Source organism: Harmonia axyridis, chromosome 1, assembly GCF_914767665.1.
Source record: "Harmonia axyridis chromosome 1, icHarAxyr1.1, whole genome shotgun sequence".
NCBI lineage: Eukaryota > Metazoa > Arthropoda > Insecta > Coleoptera > Coccinellidae > Harmonia > Harmonia axyridis.
In genome coordinates, this window is record NC_059501.1 from 10,774,120 (window position 1) to 10,800,997 (window position 26,878).

The 26,878-nt window shown below is 34.9% G+C and overlaps 1 protein-coding gene across 1 annotated transcript in view; it reads left to right on the plus strand.

The window, feature by feature from the left end:
* The first annotated feature begins 14,905 nt into the window (after positions 1 to 14,905).
* LOC123689017 (venom allergen 5-like) overlaps positions 14,906 to 26,878 on the plus strand; it is a 45,345-nt gene continuing 33,372 nt past the window's right edge. The window contains exon 1 of the mRNA XM_045627800.1: positions 14,906 to 15,168. The gene's annotated coding sequence lies outside the window, so the exon portion shown is untranslated. The remainder of the gene's footprint in view (positions 15,169 to 26,878) is intronic.

Sequence of the window (26,878 nt, forward strand, 5' to 3'; positions counted from 1 at the left end):
AATCCTAGTGGATGTTTCATGTTAGTTCCCCTACAATCCTCACAATATCACTGGGAACATGTTTCTTCTTCATGATACGAGTGACATCTCTCAGTTGGACGCGATCAAAAGCCTTCGTCAGGTCTATGAACCACATGGGCTTGTTGTACTCTATGGACTTTAGCTGTCGGACTATATATATGGCGTCCACTTTTTTGCATTATCTAAAAATTCACGAGGTGGTCTGCTTTGAACGGCTATAAAACAGCAACTGCACGTCGTAACTTGCTGAAAATTGAAATGTTGCCCACTGATAGATCATGGATGACGGACCGGACACACTGTTGCATTAGAAGTAACTGCGCGGGAAATTCAAAAAGTCACGGACTCATCAAACCGCCCTCGTATACAGCAATTCACGTCGTAACTTGCTGAAAATTGAAATGTTGCCCACTGATAGATCATGGATGACGGCGGACACACTGTTGCATAAGAAGTAACTGCGCGGGAAATTCAAAAAGTCACGGACATATCAAACCGCCCTCGTATACAGCAATTCATTTTTGTGCCAAAGTTGATGAAAAAAGAACTGATAGTTCCCGAGATAAGCCCTTGATGGCGTTCGGAAAACAGACGGTTTTTTTTATACGATGCTTGGATTCAACTCTATTCAACGCACATTCTACATATTGAAAGTAATAAAGGGTAAATTTTATGGAGTGTTCCATTTCCATAACGTCATAATTTAAAACTCATCAAAAATTCGCAGCAAATGAAGCAAAGCAAATGCAAATAGTACGTCCTCGTGGCCGCCAGATTTACATATGATGCGAAATATACGTACAAATCCATCATCGATCATCGTATACGAGTCAATGCTGAAACCCCGTAATGTATAAATTTACCAAAATACGTTTTAATTTATTCTGCCGTTATTGAAACCACCTATAGCGCTGACGAGAAACGCAATTTAAATATGGAACAATATGTATTCATCAATATCCTATCTTGCCAATATATCAAATCTGGTCGGTGATGGTCCAGCTAATGAAATTCCATTTCAACACCTTCGCAAAAATGGTAATTCGATTAGACTCTTTCATTTTAGTATTAAAAAAATAGTATGTTTTAGGAGAAATCAGTGGATTAGCGGATTAACGATGGAAACTGATATCGGCCAAATGGCTGCCACAGCTGCTGTTGCAGCACCTTATTTAATGAAATTTTCCTAATCAATTCGCACATTTGCGACTCTATGTTAAAAAAAATTGATACGAGGAAAGAATAATATAAATGACTAACACCCATTTGGAGGAACGTTCATCAAAATTTAATACCGCATTAAAATTTTAATCCTCCAATAAATGGTGCAGATAGCCAAAAGGCTAGGATCAAAATTTTAATGACGCCATTAAATTTTAATGGACGAGCCTGTAACTGGGTGTCAGATGGATGAAAGTGTTACGAAACATTGTATTTTCGCCCAGTCTTTAAGGGTTTTTCCACGAATAGGTTTCAATGTGGAATGATGTAAAATCGTCCTGTAGAGTCCGTAGAATCTGTACACGTGTTTGAAGAAACACTCATACGAGATATGAGGCCCAACTTTGTAATTTCAAATGCATCTTTTTCATTGCAGATTCGGATTCAGCGGGAAATTTTTCATCCGAATTGGTTGAAACCAAAATCTTTTAGTTGATTTTTGGGCCCTATGCATCTTTTTCTGTTAAAAAATCCGGGGGCTTTCATTGAGATCAGGATGCAAAAATCCATATTCTGATACTGAGGTCCGTAGTAATTTTTCTCGTTGATATGATTGACCCCATCCGATTTTGTGTTCAAAAGGGCCTTATAAGAGATAAGAGGCCCAAATTTGAAATTTCAAATGCAAACCCATATTTTTATAGCAGATTTCAAAGTTGGGCCTTTTATCTCGTACACAATTTCCATCAAATCTTCTTCAATTTCGTTTTGTTTCAAATCTTTTATGGTAATACCCAAAATCCAAAAATAATTTTTATTAAGCATAAAGTCACCTTGTATACTTAAAGAATTGCAGAGATGACGACATCAACAGAAGTCGTAATATTATTAATTGATAAGAAAAACGAGTCGCACTTCTAACCTCACCAACTAAATCAGTCACATCTAAAACGAAATACCAGCTTGAGGACTTAATTAAATACAGATCTAAAGGTTAATTTTTCTAATCAAGTGTCATTTCCATAAATACCCAATTAAACAGCAAGCTTGTAAACGCGATGATTTAACGATATGCAAATTGGACAGAGTCTATGTAATGGAGTATGAAAGGTTATTATATTTAATTTAATATAGCTTGTTCACCCGAACTTCCCAATTTACATAAATCAGTTTCTATTTGAATACCACAAAGTATCGTTTATCGGTTTTCCTCTAAATGAGAAATTACGAGGTGGATATATTTGTGAGTGAGAATTAGAGACTCCTGGTATTAATTTATAACCAGAAACTGGAAATTTACAATATGTAGATATATATAGGATAGGATCAAAGGTTGGATCTCATAATCGCTCAATATATAGGGTGTTCGATACAGGATTTGCATTAAATTTTGCTGAAACTAAATTATGATTTGGTATTTGCAATAAGAAATATCTTCCGATGAAGTTCATCATGTAACTCTTGTATGATAGGAACTTCAAAGCAATTAGATTCGTACAGTCGTTCATCACGAAGTCTTTAATTTTCGAGTTTCGAGCCCGGTGTGGTCTCAAACTGTAAGGCTCGACTCAGTGATTTACAATTTCTTCCTCGAATTCGATTATGTTCATAACTTTCGAATGGATAGACCTAGACTCTTGAAATTGTCAAAATAGGTTGGAATAGCAAATACCGCGGTTAAATCCGACTAGGAGTTTCGTAAATATGGACGTTGAGTTTTATCACTTGATTAAAACCAAAGAAAATTTGAGAAAAGGATAATTTTTATCTCAGTGAAATATTGGATTTATTTGGTCTTTACTCGTTCAAAATTCAATTCAAATCGAAATTGAATAATGTTTATGCTATTTCCTTATTTAGATTCTATAAATAACAATTGAAAAATTCCAACCATACAACTCCGTGCTCAATGAAGGGAATTGATTATCAATTCATAATATATCATTTATGAAAATCACTCTTGAAATGCATTCAATCAATGTTCCAGTACAAAAATTCCGTTTGTGATAAGTTTGGTAAGCTCTAGTTTAAAACTTTTTTGTACAGACTGCAAACTGCTGAAGTAAGTAAACTGATTTTGTTCAGCAGTCTTTAATTACCTATTCATCAAAAATAACAAATTCCATCGAATTTCCAGATTTTCAATACCAGAACATTTTGCAAAATAATTCTGATATCCATAAGTGTTATCTATGTATATTTTTATCTACAAGCTGAAGGACTCATGTTGTGACCAATTCCAGGCTTAATGAAAATTGTTACTAGCGAGAAAAAATGGCACATTTCATATGATCTTATATACAGAACTCAGATGAACAAGCGCTCGAAATCTCCTTCACGTTAGTGTTCTGATTTTTTCAAATTTTAATTTTCTTCTCTATTGGTTTGAGATATTCTACGAAAAAACATTGAACTATAGTGTAGAATTAGCATTGTTTTTCATCAGTGAGTACTGAAGCTTGAAGGTCGTGTTGTGAAGCACGTTTTCAATAATAAAATATACCGTGTGAGACCCTCTTGATGACATAACTCGAATTCTTCCATAAATATAATTTTTTTGCAGCATCAGGAGCTTGAAAATATGCTTTAATCCATGAACAAATGGCGGAAATAACGATGAATACCTCACCTCGAGAAATACCAGAGGCTGTGAAGGTGAACCCATTTCGGAAATTTATGGTTTCGACATTATCCTTGATTTTCCTATATGGTTGATTATTCGTGAAGAATTCAGTGCATTCTCAGATGATCATTTAAGTATATGACCGTCATCAATCAATTCTCAATAATAATTGGGAGTTAAATGCAGGAAATTCAAGATTTATGTTATTTATCGGTTATCAATTTAAATCGAAAATCCTATCTCATAAATAATTCTTTGCGGGTATCTTGATTGGCACAATTCCATAATTTGCATATACATGATGCGATTTTTACTCACTGAGGTGAAGTCAGGTGTTTTTGAGCGCTCGTCACTATGTATGTCTCCAAAGATGCAATTGGTGCATGAATGAACGAGTGCTCAAAAGATCCTGACTTAATATGATTGCTTTACTCATTTTTAATTTCTATATCTTTGTTGAATATTTTGTTTCTGATAGTGATTCTGCTAGTGTTTTGAAATTATTGTTCTATATATCTGTGCCCAGTGAAATATAAGTTTTTTTTTTTGGATAATCTGCATAGATCTTTTTTGGTTATACATAGATCTTTTTTGGCAATACAAATAATATTCCGAATAATGTACTGGCTGTACACTTTCAACGCATAAAATTTAGAAGGGCTAAGATTATACAACTCGACTTTGTACCTACTAATAAAGTCAATTTTTGGTGAGCTAAATCAAAGAAATCATCAAAATTTTTTGGGAAAATTTATTTTGACGAAATGAAAACAGAATAATAGTCTGAATTATCTTGATGACTTCATAGTAGTGACTCTGTCTGCTCAAGAGATGGCTTTATGGGTGTCGCGCCACACTTTACTTTGGACCTGACGGATTTATAAGAGTCGCCGCGTTCCAGCAGAGTCACCTCTCCACGGTGGTGTGAGAGGGGGTGTTTTGGTCAGAGATCGCTGAATAACCCAACTGATTACTCCAACAACGATCTTGGAGCAAATCACTGTAATCGCTAGAGAGAGAGAGAGAGAGAGAGAGAGAGAGAGAGAGAGAGCGAACCTACGTTACTTGGCCCGAGCAAGTCTTCCCAAACTGTTTTAAAATCGAACTGCTCTTCATTTCAATCACATTGAAATTATTAAAGAAGTTTGCTGAGCTGTGAGCAGATCATATGATCGGAAGAATATTGATGAGACTTTTTAGCTGATGATTTGGCTTATCTTTAATTGATATTATAAGTAGGTTTTGTAATATATATTTTCAGCTTTGATTTCGGTTATCTTTAATTGATATTATAAGTAAGTATTGAGTAGAGTTGGGTAACCTTGTAAAAAATTATGCGTTGATTATTGTCGATTCCCTCAAAATTTTAATCATTCTTCTAGTCCGGAATTTCCAAGCGTTATCGACCGTTTGAGCACTCTTCCTGTATATCCATGTGGTTTTCTATGCGAAATTAGCGAATGAATAGCCTAGCACTCGAATGCGGATAAATTCACGTCAGTGATTTCCTCATTGTATCCACAGATTGTATAGGTACATCTGGAATAAAGATGCACCATGCCTATTCATCTTCTTCTGTGGGTTGGGGATACCAACCCTTATAACAAAAAATCCGGGACCTCCAATTCCATATCGATCTTTCAGCTTGCCATTGTCGCAAATACTTCAATACCTATACGAAAAGAGTCCGATTCTAGTCCATTCGTACCTTAAGCAAGAGTGAATCTCGCAGACAAGCCCGGGAATGAGAAATCGATGGTCGAGTGGAATAACCAAAGAGGGAAGAGGAAAAACTCTAATTAGCGATCAGTTAGACACTTGAGTTTTCCGGAGGTTCCCCAATTCAATTGTCTCGATTTATCGGTATTTTCGTCACGCCCTGTGAAAGATTTATAATTCGATAGAAGGTACCAGGCTTTTTGTATTCTGTAGAGAAAACCTTGAAATGGAGTGTACAATGTTGCCGAATTGAAAATTAGGAAATTATATGTATAGCAAGGAAAGATTTTTTCGAGGTGTGTTTGAGAAGGTGTCAAGGTAAACATACAATTTTTGTCACAATTTTGTCACAACGATTTGAATTAATCAAATCTGAAATAACACTAATAATAATAATAATATAGTTTTATTCAATTGATTCAATGAAATGAATCAATTGTCAAAAATTTGGATCCCATTCGAAATTAAATTTGATTACCATGAGCATAATTGAATTGAGGATAGCCATATTGCTTTAATGTTCCATGAGTTTTTTCCTGGATTCCTTTGAATGAATATTGATGAATTCATTTAAAAAGCTGCTGCATGAATAGTGGCGGATTTATTTCCTCGAAAATTCATAAAAATTCACGAAAAGTTCTTCAAGGAATTTTGTGATTAGTGTCTGAAGGAATAAAACTACTAATGGTTTTCCAATGAGATGCTCAATTGAAACAGCCCGCTATTTGGTCAGCTGTCACTTTCGGAGCTGTCATCTTTTGACATTTGACAAGAAAAAACTGCAGCATTCCTAGAAATGTAATGCATTGAATTTCTTAAAATTCACTACGAAATAATGAAAGTTCTGCAGTCTCAGTTCACAACACTAAATCACTTTTGAGTCTCCGTGAAGCACTTTCTTGGCAGGCAATAGTGAACCCTGGTGAAAAAATTTGAGCTGTGGGGACAAATACGTGATGATACGATATTTTCAATAAGACGGCATAAGTGCAACACAGTCAACGAAACAATCAGAATTTTGAATAAAAAGTTATCTGGACTCTATTTCTCAATTTTCTAGTTCAAATGATTATGACTTTTTCAAATTTCCACTCTAAAAATGACTTAAAGCATTAAGCAATTTGTTGGTATTCTTACTGCCATAGGTTCGATTCCGAACAGGTTAAACACTTTTTTTACTTTGCAAGACGTTTTTCATCGAGAAATTGTTGGATTGTTAAGAATATCCTCAAAATACAGAAAAAAATAAACAATTGTGTAATATTTGAAGTATTTTGATCTGACTCTTTCTTCTAAACTCAAGGGTAAATATCGAAGACCAAGGTAACGGTCGGATCGTTGAAACCACTAATCATTCGGAATGATTATATGGTTGACAGCAATAATTTCAGGGAAGTATTCTTCACATACATAATGAGTCTTTCACTTTTCGTTATAGAGGAAAGAGTTATGACCTTCTCAAACTGCATTGATGTGATTTATGAGATGGACTGAACATATTCTTCATTCGTTTTGTGGTTTTATCTCTAATAAATAATTAGTAATTTTAATATTAATTCGAATATTATAATTTTCTCATCATTGCAATATACTTGACGTCGGGTAGGTATAGAGATTGATGTTTAATTTCGAAATTATAACATATAATTATACATAATCGAATATTCCCAGAATAGATTTGATGGGTATTTCTGTTTGACATTTGGTACCGAATGACCAAATAGGAAGGTTCGGAAAGTATTGTTTGAATCGGAGTTCTAGAAATTTCCTGAGAGAAATCGTATCAAATTTATTTCTTCCTCGAATACAATTCTGCGAGTAAGCCTATTATTAGGGGTCTTTCTTGTGAATATGGACTGACCTAAGTATTTATGTTATGCCTTCCATCCATCATTGAGGGAATCAAAGATGAAACATTAGGTATACAACTTTGCTTCCGCCGTTAAGCAACAGACGGCTGTAGTGGTAGTCGAAATAAATAGATCGTAGATGTCATGCAATAAGCTTAGGTATTTGTCCACATAACGACATCGAAATATTAGTCGATTTGTGTCTGCATCATGAAGTTATTCTCGATTAAACATGTCAGCTTACGAGCCAAATTTTCGTCATTTCGTGAGGTTTCAATTTTCTACTTCAATATATAGAAATCTGAGGTGAGGTGAGGCCGCTTTTAGTGAAAAAACGGGCCGAGAATGGTTTCCACGCTACCAGAACAGTGATTTTGACGACGGAGATGTGCATGGTGATGAAAGAAAAGATTTTCGAAGAAGCAGAATTGGAGGGTTACTTGATCAAGACTCGTGTCGAACGCAACAAGAGTTTGCATGATCATTGGGAGGGACGCAACAAGTTATTTCAAAATGCTTGAAAGTCATGGGAATGATTCAGAAACAAGAAAATTGGGTGCCGTACGAATTCAAGCCGAGATAGGTATGCTGTTTACTGGTGAACAAATGCTTGCAAGGCAAAGACGGAATCCATCAGATTGTTACTGGAAACGAAAAATGGGTTCATTACGATAATCCCAAGCATAAAAAATTATGGGGATATCCTGGACATAACTTCCCGGCGACGGCCAAACCGAATATTGACGGTTCCAAAGTCATGCTCAGTATTTGGTAAGATTAGCTCGGAGTAGTGTATTATGAGTTGTTTGAATCGAATGAAACAATCACAGGCCATCGTAATCGAGTGCACTTAATGCGTTTGAGCCGAGCATTGAAAGACAAACGGCTGCAATACAACGAGAGATGATAAAGTGATTTTACAGCATGACAATGCTCGACCCCATATTGCGAAAGTGGTCAAGACATACTTGGAAACGTTGGAAAAGGAAATCCTACTCCACCTGTCGTATTCTCCAGGCGTTTCCGTGCACTATCACTCGTTTCGATCAATGGCACACGGCCTGGCTGACCAGCACTTCCGGTAATATGGAGAAGTAAAAAATTGGATCGATTCGTGGATCGCTTTGAAAGATGACCAGTTTTTTCAACACGGGATTCCTACGCTAGCCAATAGATGGGAGAAAGTAGTGGCCAGCACTGGACAATACTTGGAATCTTAAATGTACAACTAGTTTTTTACAATAAATCCTCGAATTTCAGATATAAACGGCGCGGCGGAAGCAAAGTTGTACGCTCATGTAGTAAAAGTCAAAGATGCACTGTTATGGAGAATGGATTACGTTTCCCAGCTATGATTAATGTTTCATTGAGGACGCAATTGGAAGATATTGATGTGGATGACGTTATTTTCAACAAGACTACGCTACGTGCCACATTAGCAACGAAAAGTTGCAATTTTCAAGAAAAGTTTCAAGAAGTGTTATTTCTCGAAGAGATGATGAAAATTGGTCACGGAGATTTGCGAATCAAAACCATAAGACTTTTTTCTTTGTGGCCACATGAATGATGAGGTCGCCTCACAATCGATTCATGACTTTAGAGATGGAATTAGTGTATTCGTATCAAAGACATACTTCCGCAAAGGTCCGAATTAGTCATGGACCATTTTATGAAAATGATATTGTGTTATAACCGTAGTCGTGGTGGCCATTTGGCTGATATCAGTTTCAATGTGGTAATTGGCATACCTTTCTCTTCACAATGAAATAACATCCATTGATTTCTCTTGAAATTTTTTTTATATAAAAATGGAAATTGGAAAACACTTAACAGAAGTTATGAAGTCTCCAATGAGCTTGTGAAAGAATGATCCCTGAAAAGCTACTGACACCAAGTTATGGCTATTCTTGAATTTTTTCCATATTGATAGAGATACTTTATTAGTTAAAAGTAATAAACAATAAACCCATGATCATTATTCTGCAAAACGCAGTCCTCTAAAACTCGAAATGCACCTGCCTGTATATCATCGATAAGACGATGACACTGAAATCCAACACACTCGACATTTACTAGTCCCAATAAATGTCAAATGAAAATATCAGCCTGAATTTATCGGTCATCGGAACATGTTTATTCAAAGTAGGTTTTCCCACGATATAAAAACGAATTAAAAACGCGTAACATCATTTTATTCATGAAACTCGAGGAGTATCATTAATTACCACCTTCATCCTCCCAGGCCTATCTATGACATCTTCGCCGAGTGGAGTCTTCTTCTTCTACGGATTAGATGATCTTGCTTGTCGAACTCCGGTTTCGGTGAAGGCGCTTTGAATATAAATTAGACTCTGGATTATCCTGAAGTAATTAGCTTATTGGAGGTGATACTTCTCGGGACCAGTTTGCGCATTCCGTGTAGGAGATTCAAGCCATGAATTTCAATTGGAGATATTCCTTTGATTCGATTCATTTTTACAAGGGGTGCGCTTCCCTCATGTAACAGGCCAATTGGAAATTCCCCGGTCTACCTTAGTAAAGCACATTTTTTTGGCAAAATTTGATTTTATTATTCAACATAGTTGTCTTCAAGGGCGATACAGCTATTATAGCGGTCTTCCAACTTTTCGATACCATTTCTGTAGTACGATTTGGCTTTCGGTTTAAAATAGGTCTCAGTTTCGGCGATTACTTCTTCATTGGCGCTGAATTCCTGCATTCTTTTGTCTGAGAACAGGAAAAAGTCGCTGGGGGCCAGATCTGGCGAATACGGTGGATGCAGAAGCAATTCGAAGCCTCATTCATGCAATTTTGCCATTGTTTTCATTGATTTTTGACACGGCGCATTGTCTTGATGAGAATCTGAATAGATCTTAATATTAGAATCTGTATCTGGGCCGGTTACCAAATCTAAGCACCAGAAAGGATATCGGTAGCAATAACGTCGTAAAGGTTGAAGTTGACTGTCTCTTTTTATTATTCCACAACTTAATTAATAGTTTAAATTCCATAAGATAGGCTTTTCTGAAAAGTTATACTACCCATAAATTAATTTAACCGATATATCTGAACCTGACAACAATCCTGAGAATATGTGGACTTTGATTTTTTTTAGAAGATAGATATGAGTGTGAATCTATAATTATCGTTCGAAACCAATTTCCATTCGATAAAAATTTCCCAAATTAATTGAAATTCGTGCGAAATGTTCGCTGGAATATAGCATTTACAAATGTTAGTATAGAGATTGTTAAGCGAAACTTTGAATTCAGGTTCAATTCTGGCGTTTGGTAATTGTTAAATATTTCTCATTTCAGGAAAGGGGAATTTCTAAGCATTCCTCTTGAAATTCTCGAGAGAATGGCCTAAAGGACCTGGGACTGAATTATTAACAACATTCGGACCAGAGTCCTATTGGGTGATCTATTCTCCGATCTTGGCTCAGTAACTTTCTTCAAGGTTTGGTCGTTTCAATATAGCAGGATCTACGCTTTCAAGATATAAGGTCCTATTATGCGTTCAGACGTTGGCAAATCACCCTAGCTTCTGGATATACTCGTATCAATACTCGACAAGTCGATTGAATTTCTGTATCAGCTCCGTATATTCACATATCGTTTGCTTTCAATGCAACAAATCGAAAAAAATAAATAATGTTTTATTACATCTAGCACTAACGAATGAAAAATTAAGAGAATTAAAATCCACATGAAATTAATATATGTATACAGGGTGGCCACTTTTTCAATGGGATTGCATTGGTAACTTTTAAACCATAAGAGTTAGAAGATCGGTCGAAATGAGAAAAAGTTGCATGCATAGAAGCATTATCAAGCAGTTCAAACGAATCGAAATTATCAGGGCTGGTTATTGAGATATCATAAGAAAAGTAAATTCTGTCATTTTGATTTTTCTTTTTTTCCCACTTTATTTCAAATAATATCGAAAAATGTTACAGGAATTTTTTATTCGCCAGTAAATTGTTCTCAATTTGACTTAATCAGATTTCCTATCCAACGTTTCGTGCTCTCTGGGCCACCCTCAACCTCATTTTTTTCAATACGGACCTGTATATTTTATGACACTTTTCGAAATAACTTTTAACGCTGAATTCAACGATATATCATACAATTTCATTCAAAGTTGATTTTCAGGTGATTTTGTATCTTATCCGAATTTCATTGGGTTGGATCTGTATTACATTCAGGTACCTTTAGTTTAATAAACAACATGCAATACATTTCGATGAGAAAATCAACTTACTCATCTTGAACTAAATGGAACATATCAGAATCAAATCAAGAAACAAGTAATAATTATTCACATATTTCAATTCATAATAATTGAACGAATTATCATTTAATAAAAGAGAAATCGAATGATTATTCGAAAGTAAATGAAAATGAATGAAGTAAGTGTTCGAAATGTCCACCATTTTGTAAAATGCACTTAACGGTTCTGGAACCCATAATTTCTATACATTTGCTCATTTCTTCTTCTTGAATACCTTCCAATACATTCTCAATCTTCTCGCGAGAAATCACTATTGTTGGATTTGTCATTTGTTCCGTTGAAACAAATTACAGAATCGAACTTTATTTTGATATCATTACGATATAAGTTTTGCAAGGCTTGGTATTCGAATTTGAAAACATTGTATTCGCGTCTCTTGACTATTTTATTAACACCAGTTTTTGATAAATTGCATTCACTACAGATCCGACCCAAAGAATATTGGATAAGGGTCAAAATCACCTGAAAATCAACTTTGAATGACATTGTTTGATATATCGTTGAATTCAGCGTTAAAAGTTATTTCGAAAAGTGTCATAAAATATACAGATCCGTATTGAAAAAAATGAGGTTGAGGGTGGCCCAGAGAGCACGAAACGTTGGATACGAAATCTGATTACGTCAAATTGAGAACAATTTACTGTCGAATAAAAAATTCCTGTAACATTTTTTGATAATATTTGAAATAAAGTGGGGAAAAAAAATCAAAATGACTTACTTTTCTTATAATATCTCAATGACCAGCCCTGATAATTTCGATTTGTTCGAACTGCTTGATAATGCTTCTATGCATGCAACTTTTTCTCAATTTGACCGACATTCTAACTTTTATGGTTCAAAAGTTACCAATACAATCCCATTGAAAAAGTGGCCACTCTGTATACCAACATTTCAATCACATTTCGAAGTTTCATTCAGTGTCAAAATAATAAGCAAAGTTTATGTTTTTGATCTAACACAATTCAATGTTTCTTCGAACCAATTATCTTCATTTTTGATTCACATCGTTTGAATGATATACAAAGGTTTGACGTAGGTATGAAATGTTTTAATGCTTTATGACTAAACTAATATTGATTTTGACTAAATTATATTCGAAGGTTGAGACATTTGAGTCTTCGTAAATCTAATGTATAATAAAGCCTGTTTGATTAAAAGGCAGTTTGGTTTGTGTGAATTGTTAATAAGTTATTAATGATTTGATATGTTTTCGTTTAACACGTGAACTCAATATTGTGTTATCGAATTGAAGATTGACATCCGTGAGTTATAACAGAGGTAAACTTTGTTCTGTCCAATTATTTTCCAAATATTTTGTTGTTTTACCTTTAGATATTAGGAAAGCAATATTCATATTACGTGGAAGGCAATATTTTTTTCAGAGATAAAATTTATGTTGTCATGAATCGATTCAAACCCTCTTTAACTATTGTTTGGTTTGAAACGAATTTTCATTAGACTTGTAGCAAGGATAGCTATGTGTGATAAGGATATGGCTCATGGTATGGGCATTAGTATAAGGTAGAGGAAAAGACACTTTTGAAATATTCGCTTTATTTTGAATCCTTATAAAAAGTGTTACAATCCTCTAATTTGAGTCAAATATGCGCTGTTTTGCTCAATAACTGGTTGCCAATGAGAAACCAACTTCATAATGGCACTCTCGAAGTAAATCTTGCCCTTATTGGCCAAAAATTCGGACAACCAATTTTCTCAGACTTCTATTGAGGCCAAATTTGTACCACCAAGTACTTAGGCCTATACAGAAACAGGTAGTAGCCACTTGGTGCCAGGTCACGATTATAAGGGGGATGCATGAAACTTTTGCATCGGAACTCCCAGCGCTTCTGTTGTGTCATCAAAAATTTGTGCCGCTTGGTGTTTTCCTGATGATCACGATTCCTCTCCTATTCACCAATGCTAGCTGCTTCTGTTTGAACGCCAGCTTCATACAGTCCAGAACCACCTAGCATGCTCAGTAATACGATAACTCAAAATGCCTTTTTTTGAGTTGTCTCGTTGTCAACGATATGACATACTTTTTTCACTATTAATTGGAATTCGATGATTTGTATGCAACTCCATATATTCTTTCCTTGTAGCTTTCTTATTTTTATTGTTCTTCACATAAAGTGAAAATATTTCGAATTTTTCCGCTTCTGTGTAGTGCATATTCGATGAATATTTTTATTCAATGACAAACGTATGTCATATCGTTGCCAACGAGATAACTCAAAAAAGGCATTTTGAGTTATCGCAGCCTACCACTTGCAAACTGATTACTGAGCATGCTAGGTGGTTCTTAAAATTTGAAACTCTGTGGTACTCAGAATAAGAGAGTAAGACCAAACATATGTTATATATTCGGAGTCAGGGGAAAAAGGGCTAGTCAAATATAGAAAAATACACAGGGTGTTCCATTTGAAAAAATGAAGTTGCAAGCAATATGTTGCCCACTCTGTATATAATTCATTTTGTGAAATCTTTTTAAAAAACACTAGTCGATTTCGTGAAACTTTTGTGAAAAACATTTTTTTGTACCTCTTTCAGTAACAAAGTTAAAGGGGGGGTCAAATTATGGTGAAAAACCCGGTACATTAGGAAACTTAAAATTTTCATTATCTGCATAATTATAGATACGATGAAGTATAGTATATCCAAAGTCACTTGAACTAGTCCATAAAAACGCTTGGCTATAGATGTACCTTTGAAGTGGATACCGCAATCCGCTAAATACCAGGGTTTATTTGAAAGTATTGTAAGGCCCTATATTCACTGGCCCTAAAAGAATTTCTGGAACTTTGGATAAACCTTGTTTAATCGAAATATTCAGCTTCCAACAAGTGACTCTGGATATACTATACCGAAGTATTACCGGTTTGTTAAATAACGAATTTAAATAAGTAAAATCTTATTTTTAACATCAGTACTTTCCTCAATTCCATTTTGAACTGAGTCATGTGAGTAAACGTAAAACCTGAGACCCATACTACAACACCTACGCGTCAAAAAAAAAACAATGCAAACGAAAGTCAATATTGATTATCTTCTTCATACTCTCATTTCATCATATCCACTCCAAATCACAATTATCTTCATTCCACAGCCCGTAATCCACTTAATGCTGCGCCTACACGCACATCTTCGATTTCTCGGAACCGCAAACACCGTTCAGACCACCCAAAATTATAGTCAATCCAATGTTGCTGCATTTAAGGCGTTCATTCACAAGTAGTGCAAGGTCGACCTTTGTAAGACCGAAATTACCTACCGCGGTTTTTGAGATACATAGGTCTTTTCCGTCCTTGGCATTACCTGTGACTTACCGGTCTACGCGAACTTATATATTGGAGCGCGATTTTTTTAGAACGACCGCCAATGAGGTGAATAAGACTAGCACAAACGCAACAGACAGTGTGGCGACGAAGTTGTTCTGGCTTGTGACAGACAGTGTGAACAAGTGGTTGTTTTTCGTAATTGGACACGGCGTGTATGCTGCCAGTATGTATTCAGTTTCGAATTTTTTAATTTTTTAATTTTTTCATTTTGATTTCAATGATTTTATGATGATTTTAGAAATACTGCTTATTTTAGACAATGTGTGTTTCTATTTCTCCTTATCTTATTGAGTCTACCAACTCTTCAAAAATGATCCATATTCTGAAGCTACACAGATTATACACTTCCAATGCAAAATTTATGTTGATTAAGTAATGTCTTCTCAATTAGATTTCCAGAATTCAAAATCCAAGAGTTTTTTTCGATCTTATTTCTTCTTGTTTGCTGTTTCTACTATTTTTTTCATTATTTTGTCTCTTCTGCTCTTCTGCCTTTTTCAGGCATATTTCACAAATTTAATTTTGAACCTCAAGAATTCTTCTTGCGTTTTATTAATCCAAGAGGATCAATCTAGATCAACAACTGGATCGTAATCAAATTATTTTTTGTCCGCCCGTCTAGCTGAGGTAACTTCGAGATAACTCTAAACGGAAAGAGCTAAATTTTCAGGCTAGATTCGGATATGCAATGACACAGTTGAATTCGTTGTAGAACAAAATCATGAAAATTCAAATCTAAATGCAAAATTTCATGTTGCTGGCCAAACTATATAAAATTCAAGAAGAATATCAAGAAAATATTTACGTGAAAAAAATGAGTTGGTAATTTCAAGTTCCGTACAACTTTTGTGTTGACAAGATTGTCAAGAATATTCTTTTACAATAATGAAAATAAAATGTAATATTTCAGTGATACGAGATCCAACTTAGAGAAGAGAAAAAATTTTGCATGTATCATAGATTCATAAAAGCAATTTTAACACCGAAGTCAAATTTCATATCGACCGCGTCTCCAGAATCGCAGAAAACACAAGTAGAATAAAAAAAAGTTATTTCTGTTAAATTCCTCGGATACTCTAAGGGTGCTTCTGAACAGGTCCACTAAGACCGGCAAACCGGACATTTTACCGGGGTGCCAAATTTTAGGGGCGCAGTCAGTTGAAATAAAACAAGACATATTTTTTGATATAAGAACATTTTCTTATAGTGAAAATACTATTTTTTCTTGTAAATTAGTAAAATTACTACGAGTCAATTTTTTTTTGATCGAATAGGTACTCTCAACTATAGTTGAAAATATAAGTAGTTACTAAAATGATTCTTTAAGAACAACGTCGTCTTTTCACTATAGAGCGTCGTTCTTTCAAACAATACACGATTTTTTTTTGGCAATCGCCAAAACGTCCTTTCATGAATTTGACAAGGTGAATTTAAGTTGATACTTTCAGGACTCACTGAAAGCATCTCGAATTTGGGTCACCCTGTACATACAAAACCAAATCTCAAATCATAGGAATGCGTTTTTACGGAAATATTGAGTATTAACATATTAACAAGCACACTTTGATTGTAAATTCTCAAAATTCCATTTATAACAAAACAGTAATCATAATAATTATCCTTTTTTCTCATATTACAATCACATATACATATAATTAGGACTGTGAGACATGTCCCCACCTCAACCTAGCAAAATTTGACCAAAAAAATTTATTCAGAGCATATCTTGCTGATATAACAATTGTGTGAATCTGGCTTAATTATTCCTATTCTGTGATCATTGACACAGTACACGGATTCTAACCTAAGTTGACACTTGATAGAAAGAAGTGTGAATGTCAGACTGTTAAGTTTATCGGAATCTCTTAGCTGAAAATAAAACTTCTTAAAATCAAAACCATCTTTATTCTTTTGCACCATAACTGAGCTTCCAGAATTGCAAACTCTACAGGTTATGTGCCCAGTACAGTTATTGAGTGTCAAAAGCGTATAATAAAGAACAAGTTAGAATTAAAACTTGGAACACGTTGAAATGGCGACGTTAAACTCACAGCTAGCAAACCTAAAACCCTTTAATGGCACAAACTTCTCGAACTGGGAATTCCGTCTGAAGATTTTCCTGGAACAGCATAATGCATTAAATGTATTGGAACAAAATGCACCAACAGGAGAACAACAACTGCAACAGTTCAAGAAAGATGATGCGAAAGCAAGGAACATTATGGTACAGTGGTTAGCAGACGACGTGCTGGAAATGGTAAAAGATAAGAAGACAGCTAAAGACATGTTTGAAACTTTGAAGTACACATATACTCGAAGAGGACTCTCGATGCAGGTGGACCTACAAAGAAAACTCAGGAATATGAAATACAAGGAAGGTAACCTCTCTGATTTCTTTTTGGAATTCGACAAAATAGTAAGTGATTTGAAGGCAAGTGGAGGAAATTTAGAAGAACCGGAAATAATATGTCAACTTCTAGCAGCCATGCCTGAAAATTACCAAGCATTAACGACTTCAATTGATTTGATGTTCAGTACAAATCCAAAGGATGTAACCGTACAATTTGTCAAAAACAAGTTGCTACAGGAGGAAATCAGACAAGGAAATAATGGTGATCAACAGAAAGAATCAGTTGCTTTCACTAGCAAGTACAGAGGAAATGGTAACAGAGGAAATTTTCAAAAACGAGGAAATAGACAAATTCGAGGACAAGAAAAACCAAAGTTCAACTTCAAATGCTATAAATGTGGAAAACATGGACACAAAAGGAATGAATGCAGAAGCAGTGCAAATGTTGCAAACGGTGAAGACTCCAGAGATGAAGAAATATCGTTCATTGCAAACAAAAATGATAGAACAGTTACAGATGAAACTTTGATGTTCATAATCGATTCAGGAGCAACAAACCACTTAGTAAATAAACAAACTAAAGTTTATTTGTCAAATATTAAACCTGTTAGTTGTCAAATAAATGTTGCCAAGAAAGGATCTGTTGTAAATGTTACAAGAAGTGGAAACCTACATGTAACTGACAAGAATGGAAGAAATTTTAATCTGAAAGATGTACTACAGAGTGATGACTTGGAATATAACTTGTTATCGGTAAAAAGAATAGAAAAAGAAGGATTCAAGGTAATATTTGAAGATGGAAAGGTAAGGATATGCAGGAAAGGTAATGATACAATAGTTTTAGAAGGAAATCTAAAAGGAAACTTATATGTAGTCTGTTTTAATCCTAGATTTGACTGTTTGAACATTGCTGTTGACCAAGACTTGCTGCATAGACGAATGGGACATTCTTCGAAATATCCACCAACATCCCTATGTGAAGTTTGTCTGAAAGCAAAACAGACACGAACCCATTTCAAATCGATGACTGATGAACGGAAGCCAAAGAGAGTGCTGGAAGTCATCTCATCAGATGTCTGTGGACCAATATCACCCCAAACGAGAGATAATATGAAGTATTATGTAAGTTTTGTTGACCATTATACTCATTTTTCACAAGTTTATTTAATGAAAAATAAATCCGAAGTTCTTGAAAAATTTAAAGAGTATGAAGCTCAAGTAAGCTCTAGGTTTAATAGAAAAATTTCAAGAATTCGTTGTGACAATGGAGGTGAATATAGTTCAGAAACCTTCAAAGCATTTTGTAATCAAAAAGGTATACAGATTGAATACACGATACCTAGGAATCCTGAACAAAATGGAATTGCAGAAAGATTCAACCGTACTATATTGGAAATGTCACGTTGCTTAATTTTTGAATCAAAATTAGACAAAATATTCTGGGGAGATGCACTACTCACTTCAGTATACTTACTCAATAGATTAGAATCATCAACGATACCTAAAAACACTACCCCGGCAAGTATGTGGTATGGATATAATCCTGACTTAAATAAAATCAGAGTTTTTGGATGTGTGGCATATGCACATATACCAAAAGAAAATCGTATAGGTAAATTGGATTCTCATTCCAAGAAAACCATTCTCATTGGATATTGTAATAACGGTTATAAATTATATGATATGGAAGAAAATTCAGTAGTTGTAGCAAGATCTGTTGTTTTTAATGAAGAAAAGGAACTTACTGATCAAAATGATAAAACTATAAGAATTTTGGAAGATAATGATGAATGTGAAGTTGAAGATAACAAGAAAACACTAAACTCAAATATTGAAACAGAAGAATTAGGAATTGGTAGGGGTAAAAGAAACAAAAGATTGCCAGCTCGATTACTTGACTATGATCTCGATGATGAAACTGAACTACTAGCAGCTTTGTCTGTTGGATATTTACCAGGTGAGGTGCCTACATCTTATGAAGAAGCCGTATCTATAGGAGGAGGTTGGAAAGAAGCTATCCAAGAAGAGTTGAAGAACATAGAAGAACAACAAACATGGGAACTTGTAGACCCTCCAAGTAATGTGAAAGTGATAGACTCAAAGTGGGTGTTTCGCGAAAAGGAGGTTGATGGAAAAGTTGTGAAGAAAGCTCGGTTAGTGGCTAGAGGATTTTTACAAAGTTTGAAAAATGAAGATGTCTATTCACCAGTTGCAAGAATGGTGACCATAAGAATGTTACTTGTATTATCCTTAGAACAAGATTTACATATACTACAAATGGATGTAAAGTCAGCCTTTTTGAATGGTATGTTAAAATCACCTGTTTATATGCACCAACCACCAGGTTTTAAAAATGAAAACAATAATAATTTGGTATGTAAACTTAATAAGGCCCTTTATGGTTTGAAGGAAGCCCCGAAATGTTGGAATGACACGTTTCATGATAAAATAATAACTTTAGGTTTTCAAAGATCAAAGAAAGATCCGTGCTTGTATTTTAAACCTCAAGGTATATATTTGTTACTCTATGTGGATGATCTGATCATTTTTGCAAAATATGAGGAAGATATAAATTATATAAAGCATAAATTGTCAGAAATATTTAAAATGACTGAAATGAAAAATGAATCGTTGACATTTTTAGGATTAGAAATAAGTAAATTTCGAAATGAATTGTTTATTTCACAAACCAAGTTGATAGATAAAGTTCTAATTAGGTTCAACATGAATGATTGTAAAGGTAGTGATATTCCTATGCAACCAAAACTATATTTAGCATCAGATGACAAATGTTCAGAAAATTTACCTTATCGGGAATTAATTGGTTGCTTGATGTATGTCATGTTAGGTTCAAGACCAGATTTGTGCTACTCAATTTCTTATTTTAGTCAATTTCAAAATGCTCATGGAAAGGATCACTGGCATTATTTGAAAAATGTTCTTAAATATCTGAATAGGACTAGAAATTTTGGACTAAAATTTGTAAAAGAAAATAAATCAGATATTCAGATTCATACATTTGTAGACTCAGACTATGCGAATGATCCAAATGATAGAAAAAGTATTACAGGATTTTTAATCAAAATGAACAATAATACTATATTATGGAAAACTAAGAAACAAAATTTAGTTGCATTATCAAGTACAGAATCAGAGTATGTTGCTTTGTGCTCATCCATAATGGAAAGTTTATTCATAAATCAGATACTGTTGGAAATATTTGTGAAAAATAAACCGATTGTTGTTCACGAAGATAACCAGTCCTGTATTAGAATTGCGTCTACTTTAGAAATGAATAGAAGTAAGCATATTGATGTAAAGTATCACTTTATCCGTGATTGTATTGCTCAAAATAAAGTTAAACTTGAATACATTCCTTCAGAGGATCAACAGGCAGATGTATTGACAAAAGCATTGCCTCGAGTGAAATTTTGTTATTTTAGAAATTTGTTAAATGTAACTGAATTGTAATATTTTGTTGTATTGTCAGATTCATAAAATTGAAGGGGTGTGCTGATATAACAATTGTGTGAATCTGGCTTAATTATTCCTATTCTGTGATCATTGACACAGTACACGGATTCTAACCTAAGTTGACACTTGATAGAAAGAAGTGTGAATGTCAGACTGTTAAGTTTATCGGAATCTCTTAGCTGAAAATAAAACTTCTTAAAATCAAAACCATCTTTATTCTTTTGCACCATAACTGAGCTTCCAGAATTGCAAACTCTACATATCTAGTAATAAAACATAAAATACACAAAAAAATTATTTTTTTTTCAAAAATATGCTCGAATCTGCAGTTTCGAAATTATCAGTTAAGTAAAATTTCGAACGGCCATATTTACAGAGCCCCAGTCAGATTTAGATTAGATTCACTCAAAACAATTTTGATCAAGAACGTATTCACCAACAGAATTTCAGATCATATTATACACTGAAAATTTCAATTTTTCAGACCTTTTCGTTCGAGATTTATCGAGTTTGCTCATCAGACAGCTGAAATCTACCTATTGAGACCATTCCCGACTCAAAATTCGAAAAATAGTCATCGTGATAAGATAAAAGTGCACTCTGTTCGGGGAACGAGCGCGATCGCTAAAAAAAGAGGATTCAGGTGAAAGGGTTAAAAGATACAAGGACATTGACTCGTTTGCACACATACTGAATTTACGTAAGATGATAAAATGGCTGCCTTAAATCTTCTATTCCAGGAATGCGTATAATATTTGTTTAAATACCATTACCATATTGGAATCTACCAATAGAGCAATAAATCCTGTTTGTTTATTCGATCCGGGAAACTGAAAAAAGGTCAATTACAAATCTGGTATGAAAAATAATGAATTCAAAAAATGCAGTTCGAATATTTCATTGACTGTGAGAACGCAAATCTTCCAATTCCGCGCTGTAGTTGCTTATTCATTTAACATTTCAAGGACGATTCCTTTAACCAGTTATTGCTACTAAAAAATATTAATGGAACATGGGATTGAAATCCAATATGTTTGAGTTATTGATTAAGAGGTATTTTAGCATAATGAATTCTGAAACCTCTTTCGACTAGTCTCTTGTGCCGATTCGGTCTCACGCACAGGACAGTTAGCGAACGACTAATTTATAGGTTGAACTGGAAAACATTCCAGTAAATATAATATAATAATAATAATAAAGTTTATTCGAGAACTTCAACAAATAAACATAGTTTGTCACAGAGGTAATATATACTGACAGAGTATATTAACCGGTACGTGATACTAAATTAATTTTACATTCTAAAACTGTTCTGCAAAGAAAGGAAACAAAATTTACAAAATCTAAAAAAGTACAAGTGAAGAATTGGATGCTTCGAACCCAGATACTACCATATAGTAAAGCACATGACCTTCTAAAAAGTCGTAACGACAAAAAAGTTGCAGCATCATTCATATTTTCACCGACCCAAAAAAGAGGTACGTTTCGTTTTTTTCAATTACAATGAACATGTCGGACAGTTTAGTCGATACAACGATGTCAAGTTTGCCGATTCTCTCCTAGAACTGGCGAAATTCGATTTTTCATGGAATCTGGGGAAATGCAATGATATATTGAAATTCAATGTTAATTGAGAATTTGTTATAGCAATTGATATGATGAGGTTACTAAGGTAATATTTTGCATAACTGAGCTAATATTTATGAAAGAAAAACTAAACATACTCAAACAAGTTTTATTTTTGTTTTTACGAAAATACATTGAAATAGCAATCTGGGAATTTTTTTTTTGAAAATCTATCAAATTTTTTGGGTGGGTCTGTTGATATTCAATAGGATTATAGAATGAGCTTCGTGATGAGCGCTAATTTATTTCTGGATACAACAAAAGAGTTGTGTTTTTTTTCTTTCGATATCTTATTTGTAAATTGTTTTGGAAGTGAAGAAGGGAAAGCTTTGAAGGACCGACAATAGACCATAGACTCGCGGTGCAAGTTAAACCTTCACTAGTGAGGTCGAACACACATGACCAACAGCCAGTTATCGACCTTTTTGCCGTTGAATAAAATACATGGCCAACAGTCGACCAAAAAGTAGGTGAACAATACCAATGTTATGCTGTTTGTCAAAATTATGCACTTCTGTGGTGGGATCCCACTGATTTATCATCCATTGATACGTAAATTATCGGTACCTCTGCCTTCCCATATAGCAAGGGGAAGAGAGGGGTACCAATCTTCAAGCTACTGATTGACCATAAAATTATAATCCTACTGATTAGTACGATCCCACCATAGAGTTTCTATCAAATGACGCCAGATTTTCCATAAAACTCCTCGGATTTTTATTTGAAGCATTTTCGTCATAATGAAAACAGATGCACATATAGAGGCACAATTTTTTTTATTAATAATAGGTACCTATACTGATTATAATATTAACTAACCATTTCAAACTTCATAAGAATTTACAGAATAACATTGAGTGTCCTCAGTTTCCCTGTTTCGTTGAATTTTCCTTCTCCTGAAGAAGACAATCCCCAAAACCTGGCATCGCTGTGTCGACAAAACTGTCTGATGTATGTTCTGTAATAAACAAAACCTACCTCTTCAGTTGTCCTACCAACTTTCTGGTCGGTGGAAAAAGGCATGCAGCAACTTTTTTGTCGGTCCGACTTTTTAGAAGGTCATGTTCGCTGAGCGTCGACCATATCAGTGATCTTAAGTTCCGGTGCACATGAGGTGCGAAGTAATCGAAACACCAGGATAGTTTTCAATCCGGATAGACAGAAATATATACATCGGGAGCAACGGAGCGATGCACATGGGACGCAGATAGCTATCGCCTATTTGCTTACTTTGCAGCTCATCTGTACCAGACCTTTCTGAATATCGGATTGAAAAATATCGCTAAAGCCGGCCTACTATCGGATCCGAATGTCGGAAACCAACACCTATAGGTTTAAGGCTTCTATAAACCAAAGCAGCAGATGCGAATATTCATACCGCATGCGTCTAGATCCTACTAATTCATTATTATCGATTGATAGTTTGACAACCAGTTATATCAATTATCGAACCATCAATCGATAATGAATAAGGAGAATCCAGAATAAGATGCAGTACGAATATTCGCACTTGCCGCGTTGGTTTGTCGAAGCCTTCAGTCTCGTTGCACACGAGCGATCGTCTCGCCGCGTGCACGCTGCGATCTCGCAGCGAGCACATCGTCCAGAAAATTGAGTCTCGATTCACTCGGACGATGTTTTCACGCTACGTCTCCTGCCAGTAGGGATGCATCTGGCTAGATATCGGCCGTGTGAACCATGCAATGGACTAGTTTTCATTTTTTTGCTAAGGATTAATTCTAAAAATTTAAGTGAAATGAAACAAAAATGTGGAATAACATTGATGGAATCATTGAAATATCTCAAGAAATGAAAAAGTTATGGGACTAAGTTGCGCTTGGAAGAATAATTTCATAGTACGTGTAAGTGGCGTGACGTCACACACTAGACGACTGGTATTCGCAGAGTGCTTACGAATTCATTGGTGTACAATCACTTGTGCCGTTCGTGTCGTGTTTTGTTCGTTACACGATGGCTGAAATAACTTACTATATACATACATATAAATTACTTTTTTTTCTTTTTACTTTTTACTCCTCACATAAATAGGTTTTGCCATTTATAGACTTCAACAACCAGTACTCAACTACAAACTGTTTATGAAACGTCTTTTAAATAAATCATCGTTCTAAGTTGAACCATGATGAAGCAAACTCAAAAGTAGATACTTACTTGAAAAGTTGAACTCCTTTTATTTCAGCACTGACATAAGATGGATTTGAAGAAAAAAACTCCATCACTGCGAATATATCTATTTTAGGCAAATTGTCACTTTGTCCTTTCACGAAGCCTTCTTCCATTAGGGTGACATAAAAGCAAAACTCGAGTTAAACGCGGCTAAGTATTTAAACGTAATTTATGGTGTAGCAATCACAGGCAAGTGGCGTGACGTCACAGACGAGTCGGAGACCAAAGACGTTCCGCGCTAAAATATGTAAATTCAAATAATCTATTTCTCAGTCATTTATTGATGGATTTTCAAATTTTTTTCACTGATTTATCAGTTTTGCTCTATATTTTAATTCTATCGTGTCGAATATAGTATTATCAACATCACTAAACTAGTCCATTCATTTACGTGTACTGCTTAATCGCTGGCGAGATTTTCTCGCAGTGAAATCGTGGCGATCAAGCAGTCCCTGGCGATTGCCGGCGGCTTGTGGTGTGCTCGCGATTTAATTCATGTGTGAATCGTACCATTGGTTTATTTGGTCCGCTAAATCGCCCGTGTGCACCGAGCCTTATAAAAACATATAGCAAACCTACTATCAGATATCGGATCGGACGTCCAACTGGAATGCAAGAGCAGTGCGCCCTACAATCGGACCTTTAAAAGTCTGATCCGACTTTTGTACAGTCTTCCGCAAACATACGATTACTTCATTCAGTTTTGTAGTCAAAACTGATGGAAGTAATCGTATGCTTGCGGAAGTGTACAAAATTCACTAGTGTGAATTAAGAGAAAAGACGTGAAACCATGTGCGATTTGGAATCATTTGAGTCTATCGGATCCAATAGTAGTAAATGTGCGGCAGGCTTTAATATCAATATTCATTTTTCAACAATCTTCGAATAACAAAACGTAGTTAAGTGTATGTTGACGTATCTATGTCTCAAAATTTATGACACAAATTTTTCCATACAATAAAAAAAAAACATAATTTTAGGACTTTTTTTCAGAACAGGTTGAATTAAGGGTTTCTTAAACTCCAAAAATTTTATTTTAAATTATGTGAATGAAGAGAACCATATGGTGGTCAACAATATGCTGAGTTGTGGATACATCTCTCGTCAAGCCTTGGACCGTTTGATAAATATCTCGAATTTCAATAAAAACTAGCCTTAATTGTTTTTCATTCCCAGCCTCCAGATCTCTAGACAAAATAGCCCAAATGTTTTCAATTGGCCGAGCCTGTGGTTAATTTGGGGTATTGTTTTTTTTTACACAACAAAGATGTTGTGAGCCTTCAATCCGTTTTGAGTGTCAAATTCGCATAGATGAATAGTTAAGCCTGGCCAAAACATACTATCATCTTTAGCATGATTTTGGTGTATAAAATCAACCGATTTTGTTGAGTAGTTGTGAATGTAGCTTTCACTGAACACAGCTTCGTCTCTAACTTGTCTAACATAATGCCTGTAGGTCCCACTAGTTTCTAGCGTGCAACAAACTGAAACTTTATCAGCCAATTAGACCCTTTTCTTGAATATCACATTGTCGGGACAATTTTCGGTGTAACATCATTTCCTTCAATTTCGAAATTATTTATAATTTGCAGAATAAATACGCCTTACCTAAAGCTGGGTACCATTTCAGCATTCAAGCCAATTGATTTGGAGGATATTTTGAACATTTCTTACAATCTGCTTCACCTCTTCTCTTCAGTTCTCTTCAAATTGTTTCCTTGCAGACTCCGTTAAGCCGTGTTTTTTCAGTGACTTTCAAATTCTGTTATTAACACTTCCTATTTGCTGATTTGCCCCTGTCTAGTCAATTGTCTAACGACGGGTTTCGTAAAACTTTGATTGACCAATCAACTCGTTGACTGTAGTTTGAAATATCTATGGAAGTGTCGAAAATCAACTCAAATTGAACACAGAAATTATTCAATATAGCAAGTCACCACGATAAAAGTTTCATGAAACCCACCATAAGCCATAAGTCTTCCACTTTTTGATTTAGGTAAACTCAACTCACATTATGCTGCTACATTTTGATTTTAAAGAAGTCGAACTATTTTCAGCATCTGTCTTTTTCTTCTTCTTCTTCAACAGCCTGTATGCATCCACTCCTGGACATAGGCCTTCCCCTGAATTTTCCAATTTTCCCTATCTTGAGCCAAACGGTGCCAACATTGTCCGACCTTTGTTTTAATATCATCCTTTGTCATATCTGTCCTTTTACTAAGCTTCAATTTGAAAG